The sequence below is a fragment of the Eublepharis macularius genome, chromosome 4 (genome assembly GCF_028583425.1).
Source record: "Eublepharis macularius isolate TG4126 chromosome 4, MPM_Emac_v1.0, whole genome shotgun sequence".
Classification (NCBI taxonomy): domain Eukaryota; kingdom Metazoa; phylum Chordata; class Lepidosauria; order Squamata; family Eublepharidae; genus Eublepharis; species Eublepharis macularius.
Window position 1 is genome coordinate 91,201,596 of NC_072793.1, and position 7,426 is coordinate 91,209,021.

Genomic DNA, 7,426 nt, shown 5'->3' on the forward strand with positions numbered 1-7,426 from the left:
TAATCCATAAATCCAGATGTCATCAAATCCTTGTTATCCATTTCATGCAAAAAGTCTATTAACAGTTTCCATTCAGTCAAGAAGTTAACTAATGTCCTTTCTCTAATTAATGCAGTAAGTTTGCCATTAATGCAAACTCCAAAACTTTTGTCAACCATTCCTCCACTGTAGGCAATGTTGTAGTTTTCCACTTTTGTGCATAAAGTACTCTTGCTGCTGTAATAAAGTTAAAAAAAAGTGTTCTGAAACTTTTTTCCAACTGTCTGTCCATTATTCCCAACGGAAAAGTCTCTGGTTTCAGCTGAAGTTTAATCTTCAAAAACTTCTAAAAACTCATAAATGTTCCTCTCCACGGAAATCTTTAGTAAAAGGCAAAAGATTTATGTGATCTAAAGAGAAACCAGAGTATTCCTACTGTTAGAATTGTTGATGGTTCAGTCATGACTGATTCAGCTTAGGTGTTTAAATATGGACACAGTTTTGAAAAAATTCATTTGCCTTGCACACGTACAAATAGTGGGTGTTATACAGAGCCCCAGTAAAGAATTTTGTGCCCCAAATTCTTTATTTTATTTCAGAATATTTATAAACCGTCTTTTGGCCCTCTTAAGCACCCAAGAACTGACAAAACATTTAAAAAATTCAAATCACAACCATGAAATTTCAGTTCAGAACAGGAACCCTATAAACATCAAGCAGCACTAATAAAATAAAGCTGGTCCTGCTTCTGTAGCTCAAAGATCTCCAGGAATACGAATAACTTGCTCCAGATTGTCAGTACGGACAATGCTGCTCTCATTGTCAGAAGGAGGGACTTCTCCCCATCCACAGATCCTATCCAACTTCACCTCCAGTAAGGCTGGTTATCACAAGAAGGCACTGTTCACTGATCTAAGCAACACATCTGGGTATATCTGGTAAGTGAAATACTTGTTCTAAAGAAATAATGGGATGAACACTCAGAGTAATAGAGGTAGGACTGGAACAGAACTTGAAACTGAAAAAAGGGTTGTGTGAGGAGGCCACAAGGCCAAGGGAAGCAAGAACTAGATGAACCATTGGTCTCATCCAATAGGATTCTTATGATCCTTGGAGAGGGAAACATGGTACAGGTATCTATATGCCAATCCTAGAAGTCCCCTAGCCAAGATGGGAGAGCTGGAGAGCTTGATGCATAATGACAATTTAGATAAACTGGGTGTTTGAGAAACGTGATGTAACTGAGAAAATCAATGGGACATTGTAATCCCTGGTTCCAAACTCTATAAATAAGATCGGAAGAGGCACACTGGAGGCACAGTTGCTTCATATATGAAAGGCTAGTGTTCTGAAGGACATTGTGCTTCCCACTTTTGATGGTGTCCAGGTGATACTTGCTGCTTTAGTTAAGATCCTAGTGGTTATACTGGATCCAGCTTTATCGCTGGAGAGACAAGCTAAAGCAGCTGCCAAAAAACATACTTCAACTTCTCTCAGCTCGGTGGATATTGCCCTACCTTGTTTCAGCTGATCTGTCTACATGAGTCTATGGGATGGTTCCCTTGAAGCTTAACTATTGCTGTGCACTCTATATGGGACTGCAGTTAAAAGCAACTCAGATACTGCTGTTGGTAAAGAATGTCACAGCCTGGGAGCTAACAGGCATGACGCAGAATGTGCATGTCACATGCATTCTGCAGACATTCCCTGTATTACTAATCAGTTACCAGGTTCAATTCAAAGTTCTGGTTAACACCTTTAAAGTCCTTAATGGCCTTGGACCCACACATTTGCAGGACCACCTCTCCTGCTGTGCCCCATGTGACAGATGGGGCTAAGTCTGCCCCCACCCCGTTCCCTTTATTAGCCAATTCCTTTTTCGCCCTGTTGGCACAGTAAAGAGGCCAGAAGAATCCAATCAGGCCCTTGGAAGCCTCGAAGGGAGATGGAAGGGGGAGTTGGTAGGGGGAAAGCAGCATTTAACTGTCCTCCTGTGATAGAAAGGCAAGTTAGAAGTAGGCCCATCTCATAGTATTTCTTCAGAAAGAAGCAGATTGAGTCTAGTCTAGTGTGGTAGTCCTGGAAGAGAACACACTGATTTGTAAGCTCCCAGTGGAAGTCCTGTTCACGTTACAGTGGGTGCACGTACAGCCTGCATGTACATGCATACACCTTTTTGTAAAGCCTGCTCACATTTTCAATGATACCATATGCATCCTGCCTGCCCATGCATATGTCTGTTTGTAAGAAAGAACCAATATGTGCTCATTTTACAAATGAAATGGAGGACCAGCATTTACATAAATGTGGTGTTTCAGACCCAAGTTCAGCCCTACATGCATGGACTGTAAGATGAGAATTACTCAATGCTCATACAAAGAACAGTCAAATGTACACCGTATATGGATGATACCTGACTTGACTGTAACTTGTGAACAGGGTTTAAGAAAGAGCCAATGCTCATTCATGTTACAAATAAAACTAGGGACCAATACCTGAATTAATGTGGGGTTTTAATCACACATTCAGTTGTTCACGTATTGAAAGTAACATAAGAATTTTTCATTGCATGTAAAAAGAAAAACCAAGCATACACTGTACACAGATTGTACATGTGTTCAGTATGACTTGTGAACAGGGCCTTAGTATTCCAGAGCAGAGGAAATCTAAGGAGCAGATTGAGGTGTCCGTAAGAAAAGCTCCAGAAACCTTGGACTACGTTGGAAAACCTGAAAAAAATTCTCTGATTTACTCTCATATGGTAGACTGGCAGTTTCTAGCTGACTCTTTCTCTGTAACAACTTATCTATTAGCGACACTGTTTCTCCAAGTTTTAAGCCTTTTCCACAGCTACAATTGTATACAGTTTATTCCTGAACACCAAAATCTTTCTTTTACCTACAGGAAAATAAAGTTCTGCTTTTGTTTACCCTGAGTCTCTTCCTTGGTACGTATGAGTGGATTAAGTACCAGAACAGCAGAGAGGAGGAGTCTCCTCAGCACACCAGAGACAGGTGCGATCAGCATCAGTTATTTACTTCACATGGGGCTGACATCCAGTAAATTACCATCTTACTAAAAGGCCGGCTCATAATTAAATCTTTTGCCTCTCTAAGTTCCTAATGATGTGGCAAAGTAGCATTGGGGTTAGTCCTCTAATACTCCCAAATCTCACACACTATCCATTTTGATATTTTGATCAGGCATCTGATGAAGAGAACTTGATTCTCGAAAGCTTATGCTATAATAAAATTGGTTAGTCTTAAAGGTGCTACTGGACTCTTTTTGATTATCCATTAAAGGACAGTGGTGTTTTGTTAAGTGTGAAATCTTCCAACCAAAGTACAGAAAGCCTCAGGGTTGAGCTCATATATACTCCTATGACAAAGAAATAACAAGACCCACACAACCCCACACCAAACAGACTGTCACACCTCTCTAAAACAACTTTGCTCATATAAACAAAGCTTTCTGAAGGTGCTACCCTACAAATGAGTGAGATCAACAACTGCTCATTCATGCACATGCTTTGTAGCAACTCCCATCTTATAGAAATGCCTGCCTGAGGGCATCAGAAAGGACACCATACTCTTATCGTTTCACAGAATACACAAAACAAAAGGGCAATTTTTAGAAGAAGGGTTAGAACAGTAATATAATGTAACAACGGGGGGGGGGTCGCTTCTATAAGAGATAGTAATGTAGTCTATTACACTGTTTATTACACATATAACCTCCATTTTTACTGCAGTGTCATCTGTCTTTGTAACCCCCTGTCTTCATTATGTTTTTTCTCATCTTAAACTGGTTTTCATGTGCATAGTTTTTCCAGTTCTGTAAGTGTAGCCTTACTTCAAAGTTTATTGGACATCTTGGCTGTCTGATTGAATTGTTGTTCATATTTTGTAATCAGCCTTGAATCAATTAGAAAGGCAGACCATAAATGATGTTAACAACAGTAACGATGATGCTTACATGACAATGATGACAAGAACCACAAGGGATATTAGTTAATGTAGCAAAGTTGCACAGTCAGGAAAGCACAGCATCATATGCAATGAAACTCTCTTTAAGCCAATCATTGCAACAGATAAAACTTAATTTTATTAACACTGATTTTATTGACACCGATTCACATTCACTTGCATTTTTGTAGTAGCAGAAGAAATTTTGAAACCTAATGTAAATAATACCATTCTCTATTACAAATGGCCAGCTCATCCCCCACTTGAGTGGGAGTATGGATGTACCTCTTGCAAGCTTGCTTTTTTCCATCCTGCACCTTTCTTCCAACATATGGATCAGTGCCTTTAAACATTCATATTCTCACATCTTTTTCTTGAGTCAGGCATACTGACACATAAAACGCTGTATATACTAATATGTTACCATGATCTTTGGGTCTCTATCAGAGGTGGGCATGGACCGGGGGGAAAACCATGGGCTGTTGGGCCAAGGCCGCCTTGTTTCATGGACCACGAACTTCTCATGGACCCATCCCAGTTCGCAGACCGGTCTGTCAGTCCATGGTCCATTACTTTCAGGGGCCTGTCAGCTGAAGCCAGCCCCATGGGGGAGCACTCATTTCCCATGCCACTTGCAACTGAGGGGCACAGAAATGGGTGCTTTAAATCCCATTCCTTTCTTCAGCAGGTAGGCAGGGAAGTCCCCGTGGGTCAGCTGGAGCAAGTCAAGGGGGTTTAAAAGTTAAAGTGCCCCTTTCCACATGGCTTAAAAGCTATAGGGAAAGAGGTGCTTTGCAACCCCCCCAGCTTGCTCCAGCTGACCCACAGGGAAGTCCCCATGGGTCTGCTAGAGCAAACTGAGGGGGTTTAAATGTTCAAGTTCCCCTTCCCCCACGGCTTACAAGCTGCACGGAACGGGTGCTTTGCAAACCCCCTCAGGTTGCTCCAGCTGACCCGTGGGGGAGTCCCCTTGGGTCAGCTGGAGCAGGTCGAGGGGGGTTAAATATTAAAGCACTCCTTTCTGTGCAGCTTGCAAGCCGTGTGGAATGGGGCACTTTCCAACCCGATGCAACTTGCTTCAGCTGGCTGGCCTGGGAGGAAGCTCCCATGTCTGTCAGCTGAAGCCAGCCCCGTGGAGAAGCACCTGTTTCCATACCAATTGCAAGTGAGGGGCACGAAAATGGGTGCTTTAAACCCTGCACCTTGCTTCAGCTGGCAGGTGGGGAAGTCCCCGCCTGTTAGCTGAAGTCAACCCTGCAAGGTGCACCCAATTCCATGGAAAGGCACAGACCAACGGACCGATAGACCAGCCTAAAAGTCATCAGGTCTGTGGAAAACGCACCAATCCGGGCTGGTCCATATCAAATTTTTGTCTGTTTTCTCGTCCATGCCCAGTTCTAGTCTCTATTGCTAGATTTTTTTTAAAAAAATGCCATTCATTCATTTTCTTCTTTATGGGATGGCACTAGCTGATTGCTGTATCCCACACAACAGTTGCAGGAGCAGTTACAACAACATCTGCTTCTTAGGCAACACCTACCAAATGCTTTCTGAGTCATGACCAGATGGGAGCTTACTTGGGTTTCCAGTTTAATAAAAAGCCAGAAATAAGAGAAGCAGTACTTCAAACAGAATGTTCTGTATCTTTCCCCCTAAGGATTGTATCATTGTGATTTCCTGGTGCACTGTGTGGATCATCATGAAGATCAGAAAGGTACACTGGTGCCTTGCCAAATTCATATGGTCTGAATCACTGCATTAGAGTCTTAAAACCTCTGCATGCAAAAATATTCTTGCCTATATAACTGTAGTACATTTATCACCAATTGCACACAGTGCAACCAAGTTAGGGGAAGGTGACACTCAGTGAAAACTTCACCCTGATATTTATCGGATCTGTAGAAAACAGATGGTATGGGCAGAGCCTTAAAGTGTACATATATGAGTTGATATGTTGAGTCTAGCTTACGTATAAACTTTAGTTTTTCTTACAAAGACTACTTTCATATCCTCAGATACTCAGAAATAGTCATTCCATTCCTGTAATGTACCCAGGATCAGTAGTCTTGTTCATAGTTATCCTACTGTAAACACAGCTTCAAGCATTCTCATTTCTCTCCTACCTTCTGTACCTTCAAGGAGGACTATTTGACAGCATCTCCCAACCTATTTAATAAAAGGCCCCATTCTTCAGAATTTTTCATTCTACCTGATCTTTTCCTAGTACCTTTTGCTATATTATTCTCAGTCTGAAAGCCTGTCAAACTACCCCCATGGCTTTCTTTTGAGAATCTCTGCTTCAGGGTACAAAAGTCAGATTGGTTCAGGTCATAGTTTTGTACGGTACTTTAAGGGCCACTCCACTGCCCTTCTGCCAATACCATCAACTTCCCATATTCAGTGCAGACCTTAAACATACTTGAAACAAAAACAAAAAAATCTTCCCCCGTGCTTTAGAACTGAACACTGAAAATTATTACGCAGAGAGAAGGAAATTAGAGGCAGGAATCTGTAGTTTCTGGAATCTGTCAGCTGAAGTGACTCCTTCACATATAATTGAATTGAAACTGCATATTTCAGTCAATGTTCTTTTGACCAGTTTCATCATACTGTATTTTTACTATGCACCTTTACCAGTGAGTACAACCATCACTTTTTTTAAGTCATTCAACACCCCAGCAATATTTACAGGTGCACAAAGAGCCTTCATAAAGAAGTCATCTCCAGGAGCAACTTTCTAATAAGATTGACAAGTTCTTTCTATGCCCCACTTCTCTTTCCATCTGGATATTTGAACAGCTTGCCTGCATGTCCCCTGGGACCAGCTGTATTTCCCTCTCCTTTTTTATTTGCTGTCTGTGTGTACTAATGGCATTGACTGATACAAAGATGACAGAATGACAGTGTGGCTTTGCCTAGAGAGGGAATGACAGAGAAACTGTGGAATCTTTTGTCCTCCAATCTTCTCTATCTCATAGGCCTGGTACTGAAAGGAGGACTAAATGTCTTCTATCATTTGGACATAATAGGAACTTGGGGTGCTTAGCTCACTACAAAAAGTGTTGTTCCTTACAAGTTTGGGTTCACTATTCATTCTACTTTGCCAATTCATCAGCAGTTGGGACGGAGTGGTCCACACTCACTTTGATAGGATGCTGTTTTCATCTGCTGCCTGAAAATGTCATGTCACACACCTTGTTCTGGGGAACTGGCCTTCTGACTATTCTGTGCTCACACACACCATTACCCCTGCCATTCTGTTGTTCTCAGCTTTGGGTATAAATCTCTCTGGCAAATAGATGTAACCTTTAATGCGGCTATCTCTGACTCATGAAAGCTTATATCACAATAAATGTGTTAGTTTTCACGGTGTCACAAAATAAATTATTGTTATTTTGGCTTCAACAGGGTAACATGGGTATCCCTCTGGTGCAGAAAACAGGAGTCCTGTGGCAGTTAAAATCTAACAAAATTTATTCCAG

At 41.6% G+C, this 7,426-nt stretch overlaps 1 non-coding gene across 1 annotated transcript; it reads right to left on the reverse strand.

Moving 5' to 3' along the window:
- Positions 1-294: 294 nt before the first annotated feature.
- LOC129329460 (U5 spliceosomal RNA) lies at positions 295-409 on the reverse strand. Its single transcript, XR_008596955.1, has one exon. It is a non-coding gene; the product is annotated as a U5 spliceosomal RNA (small nuclear RNA).
- Positions 410-7,426: the final 7,017 nt, after the last annotated feature.